Source organism: Nannobrachium achirus (genome assembly GCF_963921795.1).
Source record: "Nannobrachium achirus genome assembly, chromosome: 3".
NCBI lineage: Eukaryota > Metazoa > Chordata > Actinopteri > Myctophiformes > Myctophidae > Nannobrachium > Nannobrachium achirus.
In genome coordinates this window covers 55,773,214-55,799,097 of record NC_137812.1, presented here as the reverse complement: position 1 = coordinate 55,799,097, position 25,884 = coordinate 55,773,214, and the positions used below count along the sequence as shown (strand labels likewise).

Genomic DNA, 25,884 nt, shown 5'->3' with positions numbered 1-25,884 from the left:
CTCAGGATGTGAGTGAATGAGAAGTGTGCATGGTCTAGGTAAGGAGATAAGAAACAACCTCTGAGTGAATGAGAAGTGTGCATGGTCTAGGAAAGCAATGGGTGACAAGACAGGAGTTCATTATTGATGGATTATCATATTGAGTATGACACCTGAAACACCTGAAACATTTTGATGCTTCATGTGATGCCTCCTTTGAGCTGCGTGGCTGAAGAATGCTTACTGTATATGTAAAAAAGGAAACTATACTTTCCATCTCTCCCCACTCACAAACACGTTGTGAAAAGTGGCTAAAAGCATTTACTCAGCTACTGTACTTAAGTAGTCTACAATTGTGAGGTATTTTTACTTTACTTGAAGTTCAATGTTTGATACTTTTGATACTTCTGCTAAATCACAGAGGCAAATATTGTACCTTTTAATCCACTGCAGTAGTTACTTAGTAGATTTAGTTTATCGTTTACAAAACATACATTAACAAATTAAGCCTTATTTTATATTTAAGTTATAAAAAATAGTCCATCTACAATATCTACAACATTGCTTGCTTGCTCAGAGGATACATTTAATCTTTGTCCTGTGTCTAGGTGAGACATGACCTTTGACACAATCTAATTCTCTCATTAAGAGAGCAGGGGGACAAAATACAACCACCCCAATTGTATAAGTTATATTGTACTAACATAGTCCTCCATACAGATTGGACACATTTAAATCTATTGATTAAGTAAAAGATCAGAGTAGGCTACTGCCACACACACACATACACACCCACAGGTAAACACAGAAAAAGGTACTGTCACGTCCTGTTGTGACGGCCAACAAACTGGCCACAGACTGTGAGAGATGTGATTCAAGGAATACATTGGAGGTGAGATCACAATCATGATCATATCGCTCTCTCTTATCTGTCTTTCTATTAAATTGAAAACAAGCGCCCGCTCATTTATAGAGTTGACATTACGTATCCGAATGTCGTGTCCAATCTATGCATTGTTGTGATGTACTACAGACAGTACTGAGGTGAAAGTGTCGGCTCCAATACAGGACCCCGACTGCACCTTCCCGCGACCCCACTTTGGGCTAGCCAATGAGCGGCGAGGCCTACCGTTGACCGTCTACCGTCTACTACCACCATGACTGTGGCTCGTTCTGCCTCTGCTGCTGTGGCATTTGGCCGTGGCATTTGGCCCTTTGTAAGAGAAGATGTGTGTGTTTTAACATTGCAAATTGGCTCTTAACCCATTAAAACCAGGAATGCATCTGTGTCATTTTAGATTTGAGCTATATGTATTTAGCAACAACAAATGTTTTTTTTTCTTTTTTCTTTTTTTCAGAAAACACGGATTTCGGATTTAGAACAGTGGTTTAGAAAAGTGGTCCAAATAGCAGATAGGCTTACTGTATACAAGCTCACTTGGTGCCACGCTGCAAGCTTGTACAAGCGACACCGTGGCGGTACAGCAGAGTATAACGGAGGCTTTAATGGCCACAGGGAGCCCGGCTGGTGTGTTTTGTGATGATGCATGCATGGCAGGGTGTGATAGAGAGGTGACAGACACATAGCACACACATTAACAGATCAGTTAGCTATAGCTAGATCAGTGGTTCCCAACCTTTTCAGGCCTTGACCCCCCAAAATAATCACATACAGTAACTGGTGACCCCCCATTTAGTTTGACTCGGTTCCATAGATAAATATTGTGAAAATAGCAGATCCACAATGCTTTGCCTCTTTCTTGTATTATTTGGCAACTTGGCCAGTATTTTATAGTATAGTTTGTTGGTTTTGATGCAGTAATAACTCTTTTTGAAGCGCTTCCAAGGAGTGGCTTTGTGTGTCCTGTGCGTTCAGGATTGAGGATTGGTCAAGCTTCACATGACAATTTGGCCCTCCAGATAAAATCATTCATTCATTCAGAATTCATAAAAACATAGAACTAAAGCACATAGAAAGTATAGATCTAGAACACAGAATGTATAGATCTAGAACACAGATTTCATAGCTCTAGAACACATAGAATAAAAATTCACCGCTTCACTTCGAACCGAGGTTTTATTTTTATTTTTATTTGAGGTATGAAAAAGGTCTTAACGGTCCTTTAATTGTCACCTGCCCCCTGTCTTCATGCCTGACCCACAGGTTGAGAACCACTGAGCTGGATAAACAGAGAGGAAGAGCGTTACATAGTAACAACTAGAAAGATCCAATTCTGGGAAATTGCGAGTGTGCATGTTTGCCTATATTGTCACTGTCGGACAGAAACCTCGTATCTCCAGGTTTCAAATGGGTAAATTTTTTCGCAAAGCAAAGCCCTGCTTCATCATACAACGCCGTCATACAAAAGTAGTGAAAACAGCAGATCTACAAGCACACAACGCCTCGCGGTGCGAGGCGTTGTGTGCTTGTAGATCGGCTGTTTTCACTAGTTTAACTCATTTTTAAAATGATAAATACAAAATGAACGGTTTTGGACATACAAGGTTTCCACCCGACAACGACGATATATTGTAGCCAAAGTGTCATGTGAAGCTCGACCAATCCTCGAGCTAGCACCACTCCCCCATTGAACTTAATGGACTTACTATTTATAGTCTGGATTGTTTATCCAGGAAAATAATAATAAAGCTACTCTAGAACTATAATGTGTTGCCCTCTAGGCAACCACACTAACTAGGAACCAGAGAAGCAGCAGTGGGGAAATAACGTTTCTACTACAGTACATGAGATTCAGCTTTTTGCAGTTGTGGCGCGGTGGACATGAAAGCTCTTTTGGAGGTGATGTGCTCTATCTCAACGAACATGCGATTCCAATTTGGGGTTAATTGGATTGGAGGTTTCGTCATGGCTGGTACAGTATATTGCAAAACAAAAACAAAAATAGCCCCCCTACCCACTACTTTTGGAAGCCAAAGTGTATGGAATTATGTAGAATCAAAAAACGTTTTGACTCTCATTGTCACACGACTCCCAAGATCATGTGTATCTAATTTGGTGAAGATTGGTCAAATAAATAAATAATAATGATAATATTTCTGGAACAAATATTAACATTTGTGTCATGTGTGGGGCTCGACAAGTTCAATTTAAATCAGGTTAATTTCTGATCTCATTTAGCTAAACTAGATTTTCAGGCTACTTTGTGGCCTAAAAATCTAGTTGAGCACTACTGTATGTCTCATGAAGCTTAGCCAATCAAATACGAATGTCAAGATTGTGACCTCCTCTTGGCCAGTCAAATCAAGATGACATGTTTGTGACGCCCACACATACGTGGCATCCGATTTGTCACAATCACATGGCAATTTTAATATAGGATAGGCTTTGACATCAGTGAACTATAGCTTATATGGAAAATCAAGAGTATGTAATATGTATGATACATATTCATCACTTGACTAGATAAATAATCTGAAGATAATGAAAAATTGCCATAAATCCATGGATAAAAATGAGCATGGCCTATATGGGAAACTGTGTCATGGTCTAATAAATCCAGGGTACATATACAGTATATATTTTTGTATGACCTACGGTTCAGGCTGGTACAGCACCACCCAAGAGGCAGATTTAAAAATATTGGGGTGGAGTGCCTGCCTTGGCCTGCTGAAAAATAGCAGATATACAAGCTCACAGCGCGGCACCGAGTGCCACGCTGCGAGCTTGTAGATCCGCTAAGTCGTGAAAATGTGTGCACATTTTTTAATATATGTATTTTTTAAAGCAATGCTGTAACTCAAACTTTGCTTCTGGGTAACCTGACTCCGCCAGATAGTGGCAGTAGTGCGTACCGCCCTACTTTACCATCTGAACCTGCTCAGGGAGAGTTGATATCACTCGTAAAGTCCCGGGCCGGACCAATCAGCGGCAGCTACGGACGGGCTCTGAGCGGCTCTGAGCAGTCATGCAGACAGGCCAATATGAGTGGTTGGAGTTGGCTCTCCCAGACTGTGATAGACAGACGACCCCATCCAATCACCTGCTAAAGAACTTGAAAAAATGGCCCGCCCCTTACATCGGGTCTGCCCGAGCAAGTCCAGATGGTAAAAGTAGTGCGGTATATGCAGTATAAGAGAGTCAGGTTAGCTTCTGGGGGGGGTCCCTGGAACTAAATATTTTGAGATGGGGGTCCGTGGCCAAATACATTTTGGAGGTCCTTCACATGAAAAGGTTTGAGCACCACTGACATAGAAACATAGGTTTTTCAAAAAAACTTTTTTTTTTTGAATATTCAAAAATAGCAGATCTACAAGCTCGCAGCGCGGCACTCAGTGCCACACTGTTAGCTTGTATATTTATTATTTTTCAATAGTTAAAGTACTCAGGGCCCAGAATTTGGTGCGACACCCCTGTCCCCGGATGCCAATTCAGAACCTCTGCCCCACATTTTTCACATGGGCCTGTTTTAGCGCCACCGATGTTTACAAAACTCATTTTTGGATAGTCATGTGATCTGTCCGATAATTCATAGTCCATCCTAATTGGCTAACATTGGCTTCCAAAGTTAGCAGGATTGGTCCATTTTTAACAAAATGCGTAAAATCATGAACGCAGCTTGTGATTTCCGACAAATTCTGCACTCACATTCCCACTTGACTAGGTCAAGGAACAAATGCCACGCTTTTCCCATTGACCTGTTATAGCGCCACCAGCAGGTCGACTTTTGTAAAACTCATTTTGGGAACAAAATGCCTCAAATCATGCATGCAGCGTAAGATCGCCGTGAAAGGCAGAAGAAGACATGGCACCCCTTCACATTGGCTTATTATAGCACCACCAGGAGGCCACAATAACCTACCTGACCTGGCTTCTAGTCTTTACTTGAATTTACTGTAGCCTAAGATACATTTTTGAGTTACTTGTACGGTACTGTACTTGAGTATGTCCAGTTTTTCAATACTTTATAATTCTATTAACATCTCAGAGGCAAATATTGTACTTTTTACTCCACCATTATTTGACAGCTTTAGTTAATAGTTACTTTGCCGCATTACACACACATACTGCACAGCATTCTTTCATCCTCTTGCCAAACAAATACTGACATGCATTCGCACACACACGCACGCACGCACGCACGCACGCACGCACGCACGCACGCACACACACACACACACACACACACACACACACACACACACACACACACACACACACACACACACACTTCACTTAGCACCCACTTGCCAGAATTCTGACACAGAGTTTGGTAATTATTTCAAGGTTGGCAGTAGGACTAGGATGGAGTCAGCATGGATGTGTTTGTTTGCTTGGATTTAGGCATGTTTCAAAAAACTACTATTTATGGACTCATTCATTACTATACTGTCACAGAATAGTAGATGAGACTATTACTCATACTCATCACACCTGTTAAAGAGGTGGTGCCATAGTTTTGTACTTTTTCTGTTTTTCATGTGTCTAGGAGGTTGAAAGTACTTCAGTAGACCCCCTGATGTGTTTTTTTTTTGAGAAATGATGTATTCTCTTAGTATTTGTTTGTTTTCTCTTGGAGGCTGCCCCTTGTGGTCAAAAGTGTCAGTTAAAAAACACAGATACTAAGTGTGTCACAGTATCAACTCCTCCCCAATTGCCATTCACCCAACACTGTGGGGTGTGGCTATATCAGCTGGGTCACCACCCACCATGCCATCCATGCATACTTAATGAACTGGGGGTGTGGCCACATAAAAACCCAATTTTAACTCTTTCTGTATACTTTTTTGGAAAAAATCTTCCTCCTAGTATAATCACCAGTAAGACTCCCTAATCGGGAGATAAGCGACCGTTGGTCGCTTATCTCCTGTCACACTGCTGACATCAGTATGACATCACACCGTACACAAATGACCCTTATATAAGACCGGCATTATCTACCGACAGATTAGTAACAAGATGTCAAAATCATTGAAGGTTTACCCTACTAACCAACTGTTTACCATAGCAACCATGTTTTTTACCTTAGCAACCAACTGTTTACCCTAGCAACCAACTTTTTACCACAGCAACCATGTTTTTTTTACCCTAGCAACCAACTGTTTACCCTAGCAACCAATTGTTTACCATAGCAACCATGTTTTCTTACCCTAGCAACCAACTGTTTACCCTAGCAACCAACTGTTTACCATATTAACCATGTTTTTTACAGGGCCTGGGATTGATGACATCAGAAATCTCCATATATGGGCATGAAAGGGATTTTGTTTCTGGAAATATGTCTGTGGGGTGCCACATTTGGAATAAAACACTTACATCACACATCTGGATATCCATACAGCCCATCTAGTTTGCCTGTGTCCATTTATGCCCATATATCTGATGACATTGGGACAATGATCTCCATATATGGGCATAAAACTTATGTTAATTAGTAAAGCCTGGGGATCTCCATATATGGGCATGAGGGGTACCCTAAAAGGGCATCATCTGGGAATAGCAAATATAGTTATCCTAGAAAGTGAAAATCTTACATCAAAGGCCATAACTACCTACCTACCACCATTCTGCATTCCTCATTAAACTACCTACCAGTAAGATGCCTAAGGGAGAAAAGCAAAGGGCGAGGTTGCACCATTTCTTGGTCTTCTGGCCAGTGATGTATATCGGACCATTTAACCATATATGGAGACATCTGGTACCCAAAGATATTCACAGATATGGGCTTAATATTGATGACATAAGGGATCTCCATATATGGGCGTAAAAGGGATTTGGTTCCCCTGGCATCACAGGGATCTCCATATATGGGCATAAAATGGATTTGGTTACCCTGGCAACACGGGGATCTCCATATCTCCATATATGGGCATAAAAGGGATTTGGTTCCCCTGGCATCACAGGGATCTCCATATATGGGCATAAAAGGGATTTGGTTCCCCTGACATTACAGTGATGTCAGTGGCTGGTTCTACAGAGGGGATCTCCATTTATGGGCATAAAAGGGAATGTATGTATGATGATGTCAGATATCATAGACGTCATAGGACTTTCACATAACGAATAACTGAGTAAGCATGTAAACCCGTAAAATCTATATTTGGGCATGGCTGATTTATGACCTCATCATGATGACACGAGCAAACACAGCTGAATTGTATAAATGATCAGTGCAGAAACCAACAGAAGTATTTGACCAAGACTCTTCGATTTAAACATCAACAAAGGTGTGACGTTTGTTGATGGTCACAAAACGTGACGGACGGACGGACGGACGGACGGACGGACGGACGGCCGGTGGAGGTTTTCATAGTAAACTGCTCCCTAACGGTCGCAATAATACCTGATAATCATGTTTTAGAGGGGGGGGGGGGGAATCATGGCACCACCTCTTTAAGTTTTTGTTATGATTTGCAACTTGGAAGTGCTGGGTGTTACAGTAAAGCGGCTCTAACCTTTTTTAATTAATAAAATATCTTTTCTTCCAAATTGTATGGTACAGTATGTTAATACAATTTAACTTATACAATTGGGGTGGTTGTATTTTGTCTCCCTACTCTTTCATTGAGACATTTAGATAGTGTCAAAGGTCCCGTCTCACCTAGACACAGGATCTGACAAAGTTTCAGCACTTGCGCTGGAGAAAGCCGGAGAAGAGGAAAGTTACATAGTGCATCTTTAACTGCAACAGTTACAGTACAGTACAGTACAGTACAGTACAGTACAGTACAGTACAGTTAATTCACCTCGTAGGGAGGGATATGGTGAGTTGGGAGCAGGGCCGTAGCGCGTCTAATCGGCGCTCTAGGCGAGCTCTCTCGAATGCGCCCCCCCACTCCCAAGCGCGCGATTTTTGCTGGTTTTGGGCTGGTTTGGGTCCACTCCCTCCATTTCGGCGCCCCCTCGGGCGCACACACACACACATCATGGAATTATATGAGCTACTGCTACCATGGTGACGGCAGCAATCAGATATCCCCACAGTCCAGACCATCACAACACACTGCTGCAGACAGTCAGTAAGTGCACGCACACGCGCGCACACGCGCGCGCGCGCACACACACACACACACACACACACACACACACACACACACACACACACACACACACACACACACACACACAGCACGCACACACACACACACACACACACACACACACGCTCACACGAAAAATGCACACGGCTGTATCTGGATTATTCTATAGTTCAGCCACCTTGTTGTGAATGAGTGTGCAGAAGCCCGAGACCAATTCCATTTAAATGAATGCAGCCATAGTGCTTAATAGTGTTACATACTATTACTGCACGGTCGTCCTTTCTTTCAGTTTGTTGAGGTGTAGAGTACATGCTGAGGACACTCAGTACAACATTGTCATACGGGGCGGCCGTGGCTCAGGAGGTTCGATTCCCGGCTTCTCCTGCATGGGTACGTGTCGAAGTGTCCTTGAGCAAGACACTGAACCCCTAACTGCTCCCAATGAGCAGGTTGGTGCATTGCATGGTTTCCTCCGCCATCGGTGTATATCAGGGTTCCCCAATAGGTGGCCCGCGGGGGGCTACTGTCTGGCCCACACCAACCCCAGTAATAATGGTGGTATAAGAGCAGCAACAACACTAGTATATCGTCGTTGTCGGGTGGAAATCTTGTATCTCCAAATGTGTACGTTCTTTCGCAAATCATACAAGGCCGTCGCACAAAAGTAGTGAAAACAGCAGATCTACAAGCACACAACGCCTCGCGGTGCGAGGCGTTGTGTGCTTGTAGATCGGCTGTTTTCACTAGTTTAAATCATTTTTAAAATGATAAATGCAAAACGAATGGTTTTGGACATACAAGATTTTCACCCGACAACGACGATATCTGAACTGTCGCTGTCGCTGGAGTAGCGGGAACGCCACCATCGCCCCTTGCAATATTGTGGCCTTCGGCTTGGTACCCTAGACATAATTCGGCCCTTGGGGAAAACTAATTGGGGAACCCTGGTGTATATGAATGGGTGAATGTGAAGTACATTGTAAAGCGCTTTGTAGAAGAGCGCTACTGTATGTAAATGCAGTACATTTACCATTTACCATACAGTATAGGGCCCAGTCTGAATACCTGGTCCAGCAGTCAGGTGACCTATAACTCGGTGGTTCTCAAAGTGGGGTCCGGGGACGGTCGGGGACTGTTCCAGGGTGTCCTTGGGACCTTGGCAAAGTGTGTTATTGTAGAATCAAATCAGTTTAAACACCTTAACCCTATTTACGTCGGCTGTTTTCAAATAGCCGATGTATTTAGGGTTAAAGTGGTTAAACTGATCAGTTAACCACTTTAACCCTATAGCTATTTGAAGTTTGAACATATAGCCGACCTGAAAGCTTTCACTGCATCGCGATAACCATTTCATCCATTGACCATGCACGAGCGCTTGACATGCAATGAATGATTATCGTATGCCTTCCAAAAAAATACAAAAGGAACCCATTAAGACCTGGAACGCATTATTACTCACTTGCGAACTTGTAGATCTGCTATTTTTGAAAAATCATGACAATTTGTAACCTGACTCCGCCAGATGGTGTCAGCAAGTGGAACTCAAGAGTCAGGTTAGTCAATTTGAGCAAGTCTTTGAATATATTTTGACCCCATTCTATAAATGTCTCCTAAATTCTAACAGGTTTATGAAAAACTCATGTTTCTATGTCATGGTGCTCAAACCTTTTCATGCCAAGGACCCCCAAAATGATATGTATTTGGCCACGGACCCCCATCTCAAAATATTGACTCCAGAAGCAAATACAGAAGCAAATTTGCTTTAACTAGTTCACAGCCAAATCGCCAAAAATCGCCATTTTGGGGGGGGGCTGAGGCAGCCAGATCGCCAAACGTCGCCTTGCTGATGATTTTCGGATTTCTTTGGTATTTTTTTGACATTTTTAGAGCAAAAACTGACCTTTCTAGCTTCATTTCAGTCTAAAGAATGATTTTGCGATGGAAATTACATCATCGATGACGTAACCCGGAAATCGTTTGCCCATAACATAGCATAGGCCTTTTTTAGCATGGAAAGCTAACGTTTCTTTATCAAACTTTACCTATTTTTGGCGGATTTTCATTCGGAAAAAAGTGGCTGGGCTGACAGAGTGGTCACCCAGGAGCAAAAACGATTGTGCACGGCGTGCGCACGACGTGCACGGCGTCCAGGATCGCTCCTGTTCGCCCGGACCGGCCCATAATGGCGGCGCCCATAGGCGGCCATTATGGTGCAGGCTGGTCCAGCCCATGGTCCAGCCTGGAAGACCTAATCGTTGGGCACTCTCTAGTGGTATAGTCAAGCCCCCAGAACCCTGGGGGCAGGGCTCCAGGGTGCGAGCTATTAAGTCGCATATGCGACTTAATTTCATAAAGTGCGAGTTAAATTTTAACCAGGTCGCGCACGTGCGACTAAAAAAAAAGAAAGAAAAAAAGACAATCCTCAATCGAGGATCGCCTGACGCCTCTTCTCTCTCTCTCTCTCGCTCCGTCTCTCTCTCTCCCTGACTGCCTGCCTGCTCCGCCCCTCCCCTTCACACACACACACACACTCACACAATACACACACTAGCGTCGGTCAGTCCGGTGGTCGAGTCACACACACAGACAGATTCTCTCTCTCTCTCGCTCACCTTGGAATGGATAGATATCACATAATACTAACCTTTCTTTGTATAACCATGCTTTTTCTGTTGTCATCTCGATAATAACCACAGGGCCGTGGGTTGTTTTTTTGCCATTAGATTAGCTATTGATTGATTAGAAATCGCTCGTGGATGTTTCCACCGTTGGTTACATTAACCTATACTACTGTTACGTGCGAAAACAGCTGTGGGTCGTTAAGTTCCTCAGTGCCCAAAATGTGCTTTTCACTTCATAGACAGACAATTAGCTCAAATTAACGGCACCTGTTAACTTTTCTGTCTTTGTTGTAGCGTGTGTTCTGTGTTAGTGTGTGTGTGTGTGTGTGTGTGTGTGTGTGTGTGTGTGTGTGTGTGTGTGTGTGTGTGTGTGTGTGTCCAAGTGAACGTTTTCTGTTGATCAAGCAGCTTACTTCCCAGTTCTCACTCCAAAACCATAAGGACAATTTTATTTTTCCATCCTGCATGAAAGCAGGCCTATTGCATTTAGTCTACGTTGTGCAAGTTTAAAGTCATAGTTCTATATTGCCTTTGTTAGCCTAGATATTCGTAAATCTTTCTTGAATTAATGTCTTTAGTTTGCAAATATTAACTTGAAGCAAAAATACATAAAAACTAGGCTACAGCTTTTTTTTACTGAGACATATTGTTATCAGGGTATTCAACAACATTATATCGACAACAACTGTCATCAGCATAATAAAGCTATGTATTAATACCACACTAATACGCTATACAAAGAAAAAGATGGTGCTACCTAATTTCTGGTGGTGCTACCTAATGAAAATGTAGGTGGCACCAGTGCTACCTGTGAAAAAGTTAGTCTGGAGCCCTGCCTGGGGGCGCCCTGAAACCAAATGGACATGGTGGCCGTTTTGAGGTACTGCAGTTGGGTCTACTCACATGAACGCGCGTCTAGGCTTCTTTGTATTGACGCGCGTTCATACCGGAAGAGCTCGTTCATGAAGCGCGTCCATGATCACAAATTATGACGCAAAACGCGTCACAGTGGCCCCACTACGTCACGGTTTTACTAGCCGGAAGGAGGGGTGAAAACGCCTCATGCGCTGGGTGAGCAACTCAATGCAAGTGGACGGGCGGGGATATCTGGTGTCCTCTCTATTCTTATTATAACTCTATGGGTATAGTACGTGTACTACAGTCTGCAATCATAATTATGCCTGCTGGGTTTCTGTACTCATAACTTGGAAATTAATAATATTCCTGGCAGTATAGGCGCACAAGCATATTGTAAATGGCTGTGTTAAAGATTTACACAAATTGTCACGACTTTTCAAAGATAGCAGATCTACAAGTGCCGCTAGCTTGTAGATCTGTTATTTTTCAATAGCTAAAATATAAAATAATTCCAGGTCTTAATGGGTTCAAATCCATGGCTGCATATTATGAGTGTGTGTGTGTGTGTGTGTGTGTGTGTGTGTGTGTGTGTGTGTGTGTGTGTGTGTGTGTGTGTGTGTGTGTGTGTGTGTGTGTGTGTGTGTGTGTGTGTGTGAGAATGCCAGTGTTCCATGTGGCCACAGTCAGTTGTCTGCTCTTTCTATTGGAGCCGAAATGCTTTTCAATCAATACAGCAGCTGTTTTAAATCACTCACTATCATACCCTGATATATGGAAAACCTGTTGAGTGGCAGTTGTGTGCAGTGTGCTACTGTACATGCATCTCTGTGCAGAGTCAACTTTACATTCTGTCTGCGCACACAGCCTGCTGCCATATTCTTATGTTTATTTGATTGGGAGATATTGGATGTACTGTAGCATGCATGCACATACATTTGCACAGGCATGCGCAATTGCGCATGCATGCACATGAACACAGCAGCACAGACAGACAGTGGTGGAAACTAATTTACAGGGTTCCCACGGTCATTCAATTCCTGGAAATATTTTGAAATTTGAAAGATATTTTTCCAGTACTGATCAAGGGCCCTGGAAGGTCCTGGAAAAAATGGCTATGCATGCATTGTTTTTGGTTATTGTTAATTCATTTACTGCCACCATAAATCGACTTTTGAGGGATCCCTGCCACGGTTTTCGTAATTTTGACGTGGGCGAGTGCGTGTCCATCATGCACGATCCGCATGCATGCCGCGGTCCGTTCGCTGCGTGCACGCTTTATTTTTGCTACACTGCCTGTCTTTGGGCATTGCACATAGGAGTAAGAGACTCGTTATTGCGCTGAATGATTGCTACCGTATATAGTCCTGGAAATTGGGTTAAATTGTCTGGAAAGGTTTTGGAAATGAATTGGTAAAAATGTTTGGGAACCCTCAATTTACTCAAGTACTGTACTTAAGTAAAATTTTGAGGTTTTCATTTTATACTTATACTCCATCTCAGAGGCATATATGTGTGTGTGTGTGTGTGTGTGTGTGTGTGTGTGTGTGTGTGTGTGTGTGTGTGTGTGTGTGTGTGTGTGTGTGTGTTTTTAGATCTTTTTGGGGCTTTTTCTGCCTTTATTGATAGGTGTACAGTAGGATGACAGGAAACGGGGAGAGAGATGGGGTTACACACAGCAAAGGTCGTCAGGAAAGGTCTTTAGTTTTTCTTTTAGAAATAAGACACAAAAACACACACACACACACATACACACACACACTTTTGGCTCTACCGTCCGGCGGCCTCTAATTTGCCGTGCGTAAGTGACCTTCTGATGATCACAAGACCAAGCAGGACCCCACGTGGTGTCCTCTACAATGCCTGCTTTCTTCAGCAGCAGGAACCTTGTGATCTAGCGGTCTAAGGGCTCAGAGAGGCTGAGACACACACCCCCGCATGCAGGCACACGCACGCACGCACCAGGGACGTGCTGGGCCCCTGATTCAGCCCGGGAAAAAGAGTTGGAGAGGCCCTCATTTTTTTTTATATATATATATTTCGTCGTTGTCGGGTGGAAACCTTGTATGTCCAAAACCGTTTGTTTTGTATTTATCATTTTAAAAATGATTTAAACTAGTGAAAACAGCCGATCTACAAGCACACAACGCCTCACGGTGCGAGGCGTTGTGTGCTTGTAGATCGGCTGTAGATCGGCTGTGCAACGGCCTTGAATGATGAAGCAGGGCTTTGCTTTGCGAAGAAATGTATACATTTGAAACTTGGAGATACAAGGTTTCTGCCCGACAGCGACGATTTACTTGGAACGAAGGCCGACATTTTATCTTAATTTTTTTCCCAATGGCCAGCACGTCCCTGGCACGCACGCACACAGACACACACACACACACACACACACACACACGCTCCAGGCAGAAGAAAGGGGGATGGTGTGGAGGGGATTCACATAAGTCTCCGCATTAGTGTCACATGGCTCATCTCCTTACTGTGTCTCTACGGGCGAGGGAAGCAGGTGGTGCAGAGAACTGAGCAGCCGGTGATTCCACCAGCAACCTGGCAGAGACCAGTCAGGAAGGGGACTCCTTTTATCCCACCCTGAGAGCCTGATAAACTGAAAGAAATGTGTTTTTACATGTTGTAATAGTGCTGCAACTAGCGATTATTTTCTTTATAGTGATTATTTTATCGATTACCGATTCATTGAATAATCGAGACGGTGCCTAGCAATTATGTATAATAATAGTTGACTTTATAAGTCGACTATTATAAGTCCATATAACTACAAGTATACAGTGTTATAAGCATAATGATCATAATATGTTTATACCAGTAATGCATTATACATGGGATACAGTAGATGTCTGTGAATTGATTAACCAAGTACAGAACGCTCTATTTTCTCCTGTGCTGCGCACCGGTGTCGCGCAGAAATAGTGAAAATATATAGCAGATCTACACTTTTTCAGAAAGCTAGTTAATTTAGTTTTATTAACTGTTGCACCCCTGTTTTGTAATTGCATTGCATGCCAACTTCAGAAAACCACATACTTGTATTTGTCTGCTGTCTCCTCTGTTTCATCTACACTGTACCATTTTAGACCTGGCATCCTTACTTCGGGCACGTTTGGGCATCCCTACATTGGGCATGAAAAGGAGGGGTATTATCCTATTATAAAATGAAGGAACCTCTGTCTGTCTGATCTGCATTTTTTCCCCTCAATGGGTTGAGCAATTAATCTGAACTTGCACATGGACATTGATCATCATATGCAGACAGTGGAAGCTTCCCCCAAATTTAAGCTGTTTATAGTAAACAACGGACATTCAGAGTCCACGGTATATGGCCTCTGTTGTTATGGTTACGGTTCCCGCATGCGCAGCCTATGGGATCAGTAGCCTTTTGGTGGACTTAGCTTCGGGGCTAACGGTGTCATACACACACACAACTCCACATAGAGAACGGCATGAGCGGTACAGTTTGATCCAGCGCCTGTGTCCTCAGACATCCTTTTATGGGATTTGGATATCATGTCCATAGCTGCACGCACATTGACATGCTTTGACGCCATGTTGTAAATTATAGTGTTGTCAGTCACACCACACAGGATGACATGAGCAGCTTCCTCTCCAAAAGTGTAACTATGCGAGCACATAACCCAAAAGCCTGCATATAGTTTGGGTGTGCACAATCAGGTACCGGGTATGGACTACTAATAGACAGTCACATGGAGGCGGTAGTCACTACAGTGTAGTCAGTGTATTATCAGCATTCTATTCAGCAAGAGCACTGCGGTCACTGTACTGTAATACTGCTGACCCACTTGATACTGGGGTTCAAGTGGTTAAATACCAAGCATGAAGTTATTTTCAATCTGTCCTAATGGACACGGATATTCAATCAGGGTTTCCTTGTGACATATTATTTCTTAGGGGTAAAGATTTACAAATGTACGTACCATAATATGACAAAAATGTTAGGTGCTATAATAAAGTAACAGTGTAAATGAGTAATTCAGGGGTGCTGTGGATGAAAACGTTATTTACAGGGGTTCCCTGAACCACTGGGCTTAACAGGTTCTTTGTATGGCTGTGTTGCTATAGCCTATACCACTTAATAGCTGAGACAAGTTGGAATTTCCGTATTGATATTTGAAAAAGAAATAAAGATGGCTATTATTGTGCTTGGGAAGATTATGTTCCATTGTGGTCCAAAAGGTGACTGAACAACAGGTCGCCATGTCATAAACATTAGTCCTTGGGCCTGGGCTACAGTATTAACTGTGTGTATATTGAAGGGTTAGTGCTGTTGGAGAGAGTGAGTACTCCCATTTTTTACTTAAAGGGGCACTCCACCACTTTTCAACCTATGTTCATATAATTGGTCCTCACTCAAAAATAGCTTTTTTCTTTTTTTTTTTTTTTTTGGGCCAGGAGGGCTGTGGGCAGGTCAGAAACCCATCGTCTTGTGACATCATCGATTGCCAATCCAGCTTATAGAAACTGCAGGCTTTCTATTCCTGAAAAGTTGCAATTTTAAAGTTGAAGCCATTGTTCTCGCGATAATAAAAATCCAAATATTTTTTTCAAAAATATTGATTACATTTTATTTTTTTGGAAAATGATGATGTCACAAGACGATGGATTCTGAACTTCCCACAGCTCTCCTAGGAGACTTGGACTGAGTAGAAAAAAATTGTGATATTTTATCATGAACATTAGTGAGGACCTATTATATGAAGACAGGTTGAAAAGTGGTGAACTACTCCTTTAAGTAAATTTACCAATTCCACAACGTAGAAATACTCTGTTACAGGTAAAAGTCCTGTATTCATATGTAATTATACCTGTGTAAAAGTACAAAAGTATTGGCATCAAAATGTACTTAAAGTACCAAAAGTACTCATTATGCAGATTACAGAATGTCCCTTTTCACACGTTCAATCATAATAATTGTTGTACAAGTACAATATTTGCCTTTTAAGATGTAGCGGAGTACTGTAGAAGTATAAAGTATTGAAAATTGTAAATGCTGAAGAACGTAAAAGTACCTGTACACGTACTCAGTTACTTTACACCAGGGGTTCCCAAACAATTTTGTCTCAGGGCACCCCATAAATATTATTTTAAACTGAGGCATATTTATAGCATCATCGTTGTCGGGTGGAAACCTTGTATGTCCAAAACCGTTCGTTTTGTATTTATCGTCTATAAAATGTACTAAACTAGTGAAAACAGCCGATCTACAAGCACACAAGCGTTGTGTGCTTGTAGATCGTCTGTTTTCACTAGTTTTGTGCGACAGAGGTTTCTGCCTGACAGTAATGATATTTTAGTTATTATGTTGCGAGGAAAACGTTGAGATAATAGCCATTTTGGTTAGAACTGACTGAAAATAACTTTGTACTTCAAGTTTAAAATGATACTAAATATTTTTTCAAGTGTCCAAATAAATCCCAAATATTATCAAATTATCTCGCGGCACCCCTGGACTGCCGTCACGGCACCCCAGGGTGCCCCGTCACCCACTTTGAAAACCCCTGCTTTACACCACTGAGCGTTGGTTCTGTGAACACAGGGACACTGAGCTGTGCTGCTGAAGGGCGACACAGCGAGGCAGCAAGTCAGCCAAGGCAACCAGAGAAACAGCCCAGTCATTCACAACCAGGCCCTCTGGACTGCCATGTGACAGCGAATGTAACTGTGATCATGTAGAGGGCGTCGTCACGAAAACCCTATCAATTTAGCAATGCGGGACATAATTCCTTATCTCATATGTGTTTCTGTGCATCTCACTGTCTGTTTTCTGTGATTGTGCATGAGCGAGAGGGAGCGGGGAAGAGAGAGAGGCAGAAAATGAGAATGGGAGAGACAGGGAGAGCCCCGGGATGAGGTTATTTTATTTCCCTCCAGGCCATCAGGGGCGTCACAAGGGGGGGAAAAGTGGGACTGAGTTACTAGAGCCCAAGGTGGAGGGGCCTTAATTTATACTTTAGCTATTGAAAAATAGCATACAAGCTCACAAGAACTGCTATTTTTGAAATGTCGTGAAAATGTGTGCAAATCTTTGAATATCCTGTATTTTTTAAGCGAACATTTGTAACTCATATTTTTGCTTCTGGGGGGTCCCTGGACCTAAATATTTTGAGATGGGGTACCGTGGCCGAATACATATCATTTTGGGGGTCCTTCACATGAAAAGGTTTGAGCACCACTGACATAGAAACATAGGTTTTTCAACCTTGAAAGGATATGAAATATTCAAAGACTTGCGCTGTGAGCTTGTATATCTGCTATTTTTCAATAGTTAAAGCACAGAATAATGCGTAATAAGGCGTTCCCAGTCTAAATGGTTTATACCCCCTCCCCCTATGAAGAACATTCATGGGGGGCCCACAGTGAATCTTGTACCCAGGGCCCAGAATTTGGTGCAACACCCCTGCAGGCCATCACAGGGGATTATGGAATCTATTTGCGCTTCACCATAATAACCTGCAGGACTACAGGTGTCATTGTCAAACACATTCACATGATCTCTTCTGCAGCCAAATCAAAACGTGAAGCAGCATGGCTTTTTTTTCTCTCCAGCGATCATGCTAGGGTCACGTAAATATTGTATTACATCTATTTTCAGGACTCTTGATCCTTGCACTTTTGGATTATGGTTGATTTTGATCCTACTTTCCTACTATAAAATTCTGAAAACTCTTGTTTTGGTCCATCTGTCTGTCCTCAGTCAATGTGTTTGTTTCAAAATTGGTCTGAAATTGTACATGGGCATTAAAGGGATATTCCACTTAAAAACAAAAAAAGGTTGGTCATTTTATCGTCTACTCGGACAATGTGTTTTGTATGGGAATGGGCCCTGGATGGGGAGTGTCTAATAAAAAGAATATCAAATATCTAAATATTGAATCAAGCAAATTAAAATCTGTCCAGGGTGTTCACAAAAGCCTGAGTAGACGATAAAATGACCAAAAGTTTTTTTGAAAGTGGAATATCCCTTTAACCACCTGCAATATGCAGGGAGAGACAGGGATTTTCGCCAATATGTGATCGCCAATATGTGATCACGGTCAGCAGTTATGTTTTCATACTTTGTATAGATGAGTAATCGATGAACTCCATTCTGTCACGATGAACAACAAACCTCAGACTTGTGTTACCAACTGTGTTATGTATATTCTTGAAATATACATGTCTGTATTCTTGATTGTCAGTGTCTTTAAAAACCAACATGAGACATCTCTCTCTCTCTCTTTCTCTCTCTCCCTCCACATCATTTCAGTGGAGCGTGTTTGTTTGTGTGTCTCAGTGTGTGTGTGTGTGTGTGTGTGTGTGTGTGTGTGTGTGTGTGTGTGTGTGTGTGTGTGTGTGTGTGTGTGTGCGTGCGTGCGTGCGTGCGTGCGTGCGTGCGTGCGTGCGTGCGTGCGTGCGTGCGTGCGTGCGTGCGTGTGTTCTCTCCAGAGCCCCCCGTGGGCAGAAGCATATAACCAATAATGAGCACAGAGAGGGAAGCGGGAGAAGACGCGGTGGCAGTTATGATGCAGCCTGTCTAAAAATAGCGCCCCCTCTGGCCCCATCACTCTCCTCCTCTCTTCCCCTGCATCCTGCCATCTGTCCATCTCACCATCCCTCCTCCTCTCTTCTTAATGACATGAGTTGTGGATGGATAGGTGGTGTGAGCAGGGGTGTCGCACCAAACTCTAGGCCCTGGGTACAGGATTCACATATATTTAAAGATTTGCACACATTTTCACGACGTAAAAAAAAAAGTAGATCTACAAGCTCGTAGCGCGGCACTCGGTGCCGTGCTCTGAGCTTGTATATCTGCTATTTTTTGAGCGGTGGTAAGCCGCTCCTAAGAGTGGCTGTGCGTGTGTCTGTAGCCACTTTTCCTCAGCGTTTTGCCATACCAATGTGTTTTCCTCAGCGTTGTGCCATAGCAATATGTGTGTGTGCGTAGCCATATTACATCACATTACATCACCAATATCTGTAGCCATTATCTGTAGCCACCTTTCCTCAGCGTTTTGCCATAGCAATGTGTTTTCCTCAGCGTTTTGCCATAGCAATATGTGTGTGTGTGTGTGTGTGTGTGTGTGTGTGTGTGTGTGTGTGTGTGTGTGTGTGTGTGTGTGTGTGTGTGTGTGTGTGTGTGTGTGTGTTTGTGTAGCCTTATTACATCACATTACATCACCAATTATCTGTAGCCACTATCTGTAGCCACTTTTCCTCAGTGTTTTGCCATAGCAATGTGTTTTCCTCAGTGTTTTGCCATAGCAATATATGTGTGTGTAGCCATATTACATCACCAATTACATCCTAGACCTATATCCTAGTCTTTTTCCTCCGCGTTTTGCCATAACAATGTGTGTGTGTGTAGCCTGTATTACATCACAAATTACCAATTGAAGACGTTATGCAAGCACGACCACGGCTCACTTCACATTGGGTGTGATTTTGATGATGATTAAATGATCAAATAATTAAGGCCCCTCCACCTTGGTCCCTAGTAACTCAGTCTCACTTCCCCCACTTGTGACACCCCTGGGTGTGAGGCATCACAATCCCCATCCATCCATCTACCTAAGTGTAACTACCGGGATTCAAACCCTATCCAAAGGGATATCCTTACGGACCGAGGGAGATACCAGACTTTTGAGGCCATAAGGCTGAGGCAGTGAGTCACTCTGCTACACTTACATGCCACTTAACCCATTAAAACCAGGAAAGCATCTCCGTCATTTTAGATTATTGTGTTGACTTATCAAAAAACATCACATGTGCGTCACTTAGTGCCGCGCTGCGAGCTTGTACGTCTGCTATTTTTGACACAGGCCCACTCAGTATGTTTTGGGGGGGCTGGAGCAGTTGGATCTCCCTCACAACATCAGGTGGAACCTGGAAGCCACAAGCATCAGAAACATGATACTTTAGCTGCTGTTAGCAATGGTCAGGGGCCAGGCACTTTGAAAAGGAAAAGGAAGGAGGAACAAGAGAAAGTTGGAAAAGTACAGAAGACGAATGATGAGAAATACAACAGGTTCATGAAAAATGTAAGTCTTTTCGTATCTCTAATTCAGTGGTTCTCAACCTTTTCAGGCTGTGACCCCCCAAATAATCATATTTTAACAGGGGACCCCCCCTGCACTAAGAGTAGAGTCATTACATTTTGTATAACACGGTTCTGTTGCGCAACGCGAGGCGTTGTGAGCATGCAGATCAGCTATAGACCATATTCACACCCCGGCCATCTTGGATCACATGACTTCCTGGGATAGCAGCCTGCATTAGCGATGGTCCCAAAATATGAGTTCTATTGAACCAATTTCTTTTTACCAAATTGACAAATGGGCAGATGACAACATCAACATCCCCAAAAGGATTAAATAGAAAGGTACATCCACAATATTCATGGTAGTTTGGTTGCAACCTTACTGTGTACAATCTGGAGACACTCCCAAATAATTTCACAGGTTGAGAACCGCTGCTAATTCATGCCCGTCTGTCTGTGGAGGGAACTGCTATTCTTCCAGCCTTGGCTTGCACACAAATGAGTACCGGTATATCCTCACTGTCCCCCATGGCTTCAGGGCAACTGTTTATAGTTACATCCCCATCTAAATATTCATATGATGCTGCATGGGCATCATTTTACAAAGTGAATAGCTGGACAGGAGAAGAGCTAATAATGTCTTTTTTGTCTTCTCAGGGAAACAAAACAACCACGTCGTCAAACTCAAAATAGGCTACAGCATGCTGCTCGGAAGTGACAGACAGACAGTGGTGAAAAAGTACTGAAATGTGTAATTAAGTAAAAGTATCAACTACTAGTAAGACACCTGAGGGTGGAATGCGACCTCAGGGTGACATGCAACCTCGCCCTAAAGGGCGAGGTCGCGCCAATTCTTGACCATCTGGCCAACCACAGCGTTTCTCTGACGATTCTAGTTGTTGTCATTCTGGGGGGAGTTTGTTCATGTTTTTGTGAGGGTATCAACCCTAGGAGACACAGGGAGAACATGCAAACTCCACACAGAAAGGCCCTATCGCTCACACCCTAGGTTGGGTTGGCGATAGGGCCTTTCTGTGTGGAGTTTGCCTAAACATGGAGATGTGGTACAGAAGGACTCATATATGGGCATAAAAAGTATGTCATGTGACATCACTTCCTGTACAGACAGTCAGACAGACAGCCATTGACTCCGACCTAACAATGGCTACTGTCTATGACTGTAGTTCCATAATGACATATTGGACTAGACTATCTCCATATTGTTATCCACATCTCCATGTTAGGACTCTTATATGGGCATAAAAAGTATGTCATGTGACATCACTTCCTGTACAGACAGTCAGCCATTGACTCCGGATTAACAATGGCTACTGTCTATGACGGTAGTCCCATAAGACATATTGGACTAGACTATCTCCATATATAGTGTTATCCACATCTCCATGTTTAGACAGCCATTGACTCCGGCCTAACAATGGCTACTTTCTTTGACGGTTGTCCCATATGACATGATGGACTGGACTATCTCCATATATAGTGTTATCCACATTTCGTGTAGCCGCCCTGTACAGGAAGTGGTGTCACAACTCGATGACATCACACTGACATCACAGAGGATACGGAAGGAAGGTCACGAGGATACGGAAGGAAGGTCACTCAAGCGACACGGTTCTTCAGAGTATATGCGACCTTCGGTCGCAATCAATACTGCAATTTAATCAAAATAATCAAAATGTACTTGAGTAAAAGTACAAAAGTGTGGGTACTGAAAGTACAAAAAGACTTGTGCTGAGAGCCATGAGTCGGCCCCCGACAGACATTCCTCCTCCAAAAACAACGGCAACTATGGGATGGTCTGGTTGGGAACGTTATCTGTTATCAGTAACGCCAAGACTGTACAGTTCAATTCATTTACCATCAAAATAAATAAAAGCACATATCATGTTTACTTGCTGCGTAGTAATGAATGTATACTTCATCGTAAGGTTCCGTCCACATAGAAAATAGCCGATTTACAAGCTCACAATGTGTCGCGTTTTGTTTTGGGAGTGTGTGGGTGTGTAATGTATGTGTCTGTGTGGGAGAGAGAGAGGGCGAGCGTGGGTGGGTGTGTCTGGGACTCTGGGTGTGTGTGCTTGTGTGGGGGAGAAGTTAGATTCTGAGTCTGACGGGAGTGAGAAAATGACACCGGCCGTCTACTCCCAGCGCTCCACTCCCGGTCAGGCACGTGCATGCATAGACTTGACATCAAAGGGGGCTTGAGCCCCTGCCCTTGTACAGTATCCTTCTGTAAAAAAAGGTGCCCTCTCCAGACCATGAATGAAGTTTTTACTATGGTGAAAGAAATGCAAATGTTCCATGCCATAGCTGAAGGCAGCATTCAAGAGAATGGCCTTGTCCAAACTCTCCTGAACTTGAATGCAACATCTTGTGTTGAAAGAATTGTCCTCTCTGCGTAGAAACCAAACATCAAAAATAGCCGACCTCCAAGCTCACAACGCGTCACAGCACGACGCGTTGTGAGCTTGGAGGTCGATATTTTCACCAAAAGGGCCCTTTTAGAAATGTTTCTCTAACATTCTCTGTACGTCCCTGCTCCCAGTATTTCGAGGGGATGCCCGGGGAAAGTGGTCATAGCACGGCAGGAAAATAATTAGACGCTGGATGCTAATAAATGACGGCTTGTGTGTAAAGGACCTTTTTGCGGTAAATATGCCACGAAGTTGCGAAATCTTTATGATTTTTACACCTATCTTTTTCTTACTTCTCTGTAACTTTGTAAATAACCTTATACTGCTGTGCTGCCTCTGGGCAACTAATTCTACCCCTTGGGATGATAAAGGTATCTATCTATCTATCTATCTATCTATCTATCTATCAGTAGTCACACATGCACATGCGTACATGCAAGCACACACATGCACGCATGCAACTATACAGCTGGGCAAACCAAACCATCCGCCCCAGGCGTATTATTCTCTTTACCTGCTGACACACACTCACACACACACACACACACACACACACACACACACACACACACACGCGCGCGCACACACATGCACAGTTATTTGCAAACAATCACTCAACAACACTAAACTAATATCACTATTTGACGAGAGTAAATGTTGGGTGCATTGTTCACACACGCACGCACAAGCACACACACACACTCGCACATGCTCACTCTGTGAATGTGTGTGTGTGTGTGTGTGTGTGTGTGTGTGTGTGTGTGTGTGTGTGTGTGTGTGTGTGTCTGTGTGTGTGTGTGTGTGTGTGTGTGTGTCTGTGTCTGTGTGTGTGTGTGTGTGTGTGTGTGTGTGTGTGTGTGTGTGTGTGTGTGTGTGTGTGCTGTGTGGTATCGCATATTAAAAATCTAAATTCGTCCCACGGAGAGGAGAGGAGAGGAGAGGAGAGGAGAGGAATCCATTGGTTGCATAGTAACTGCTCCATCGATTGACTCCATTTTGTTGACTTGTTCTTTCATGAATATCCATGGACAGAAACACATACGTATCTGATATGTATTACTCACTGTAATAATATGTTGTATTCAACATTGCAATTGCATCACCAATGATTATTGTTTTGTAAGCAACATTGGAGTTAACTAGTTTCTATGTTCAATAATATTAGAGTGCTCCTCCTCATTATTGGTAAACAGTAAAATCCTCAATGTTCATTTATTTTATATGTAACCAAATGGACCAATAAGGGTCTATTTGATTACATTTGAACACTCTCAAATTGTAGTGTGTACAGATGTGATTTAAAGGGATATTTGACTTGCAAAAAATATTTTGGTTATTTTATCATCCACTCAGGCTATTGTGAACACCCCAGACAGTTTTTAAGTTGCTTTATTCAGTATTTAAATATTTGATATGAATGTGATCAGACACGCCCCCTTCCTATACAGACCCATTGTAACTTCAAATTATATTTTAACATAAAAAAAACATCAGGTCGACGGGTGTTTCGGGTCTACCAACATCATACACCCTGCCCAGGTGACCCAGCCGGGGTGATCAAGTCCCGACTTACCGGTATGTCCTAGTAGCTATCCATGATCAGTCCTATTAGGGGATGATAGGGTCACTCAATCCGCTGCACCGGAACTACTCTGCCCGGGACTGGGGGATGAACCACTCTGGCGCGTGGAAGAACCAGGCTCTATGGCACAGAGTTTCTCAACCTTTTTTCTGCATGGGCACACTTTTTATGTCCCAAGAATCCATGGGCACACCAACATAATACGGGGGTGTAAATATCGTCACTGTCGGGAAGAAACCTTGTATCTCCAAGTTTCAAATTTGTACGTTTCTTCGCAAAGAAAAGCCCTGCTTCATCATACAAGACTGTCGCACAACAGTAGTGAAAACAGCAGATCTACAAGCACACAACGCCTCGCGGTGTGCTTGTAGATCGGCTGTTTTCACTAGTTTAAATCATTTTTTAAATGATAAATACAATACTGGCTTTCAAGCAGTTTCAAGGGGCACACTTGACCCTTCTCAGGGGCACACCAAAGGTCCCCAGGCACAGTGGTTGAGAAACACTGCTCTATGGGTTGACTCCTGGCCGGGCTCCTCCTACGTCTCACCAGGTCCTCTCCTGCTCTCACCAGGTCCAGAACCTGCGTGTTGCACCAGACTCCCGATCCAAACATTCCAATTCAGCTGCTGCAGGTGGTTGGGCCTGCAAGGGTTGGCCCGTGGTAGAACTGCAAGCTCCACTTGGGGAAAGGTGGTGCTGCAGGCTCCGCTTGCAGCTTGAAAGGCCCTCCTAAAGGCCCCACCGTGGATTTGTTGGGCTCCTTCCTCACGGAAGACACAGGCTGGGGCGCTAACCCATAATGCTCCCTGGTGATGATAGATACATCGAAAACACCCGTCCTTTCTGGTGACTCATACTGCCCCAACAGGGACGTGCTGGGCCCCTGATTCAGCCCGGGAAAAAGAGTTGGAGAGGCCCTCATTGCGTGCTATAGAGAGAGATCTCTCTCTATAGCGCTGCTGCTACTCAAAGATTTGCCATTTCAGATCATGACAAGTGACAGGCCAGTGGGCCAATTACTGTACATGAGTTATATTTCGTCGTTGTCGGGTGGCAACCTTGTATGTCCAAAACCGTTTGTTTTGTATTTATCATTTTAAAAATGATTTAAACTAGTGAAAACAGCAGATCTACAAGCACACAACGCCTCGCACTGCTGTTTGTACAATGGCCTTGTACAATGAAGCAGGGCTTTGCTTTGTGAAAAAACGTACAAATTTGAAACTTGGAGATACAAGGTTTCTGCCCGACAGTGAAGATTTACTTTGTTGGCCGCCCAGCCCCCAAAATGGAATGAAGGCCGACATTTTATTTTATTTTTTTTCCCAATGGCCAGCACGTCCCTGAGCCCCAATACCA

At 43.3% G+C, this 25,884-nt stretch overlaps 1 protein-coding gene across 2 annotated transcripts in view; it reads left to right on the top strand.

The window, feature by feature from the left end:
* syngr1b (synaptogyrin 1b) overlaps positions 1 to 25,884 on the top strand; it is a gene marked incomplete at its 3' end in the record, with an annotated part of 36,873 nt that overhangs the window by 836 nt on the left and 10,153 nt on the right. The window lies entirely within an intron of this gene.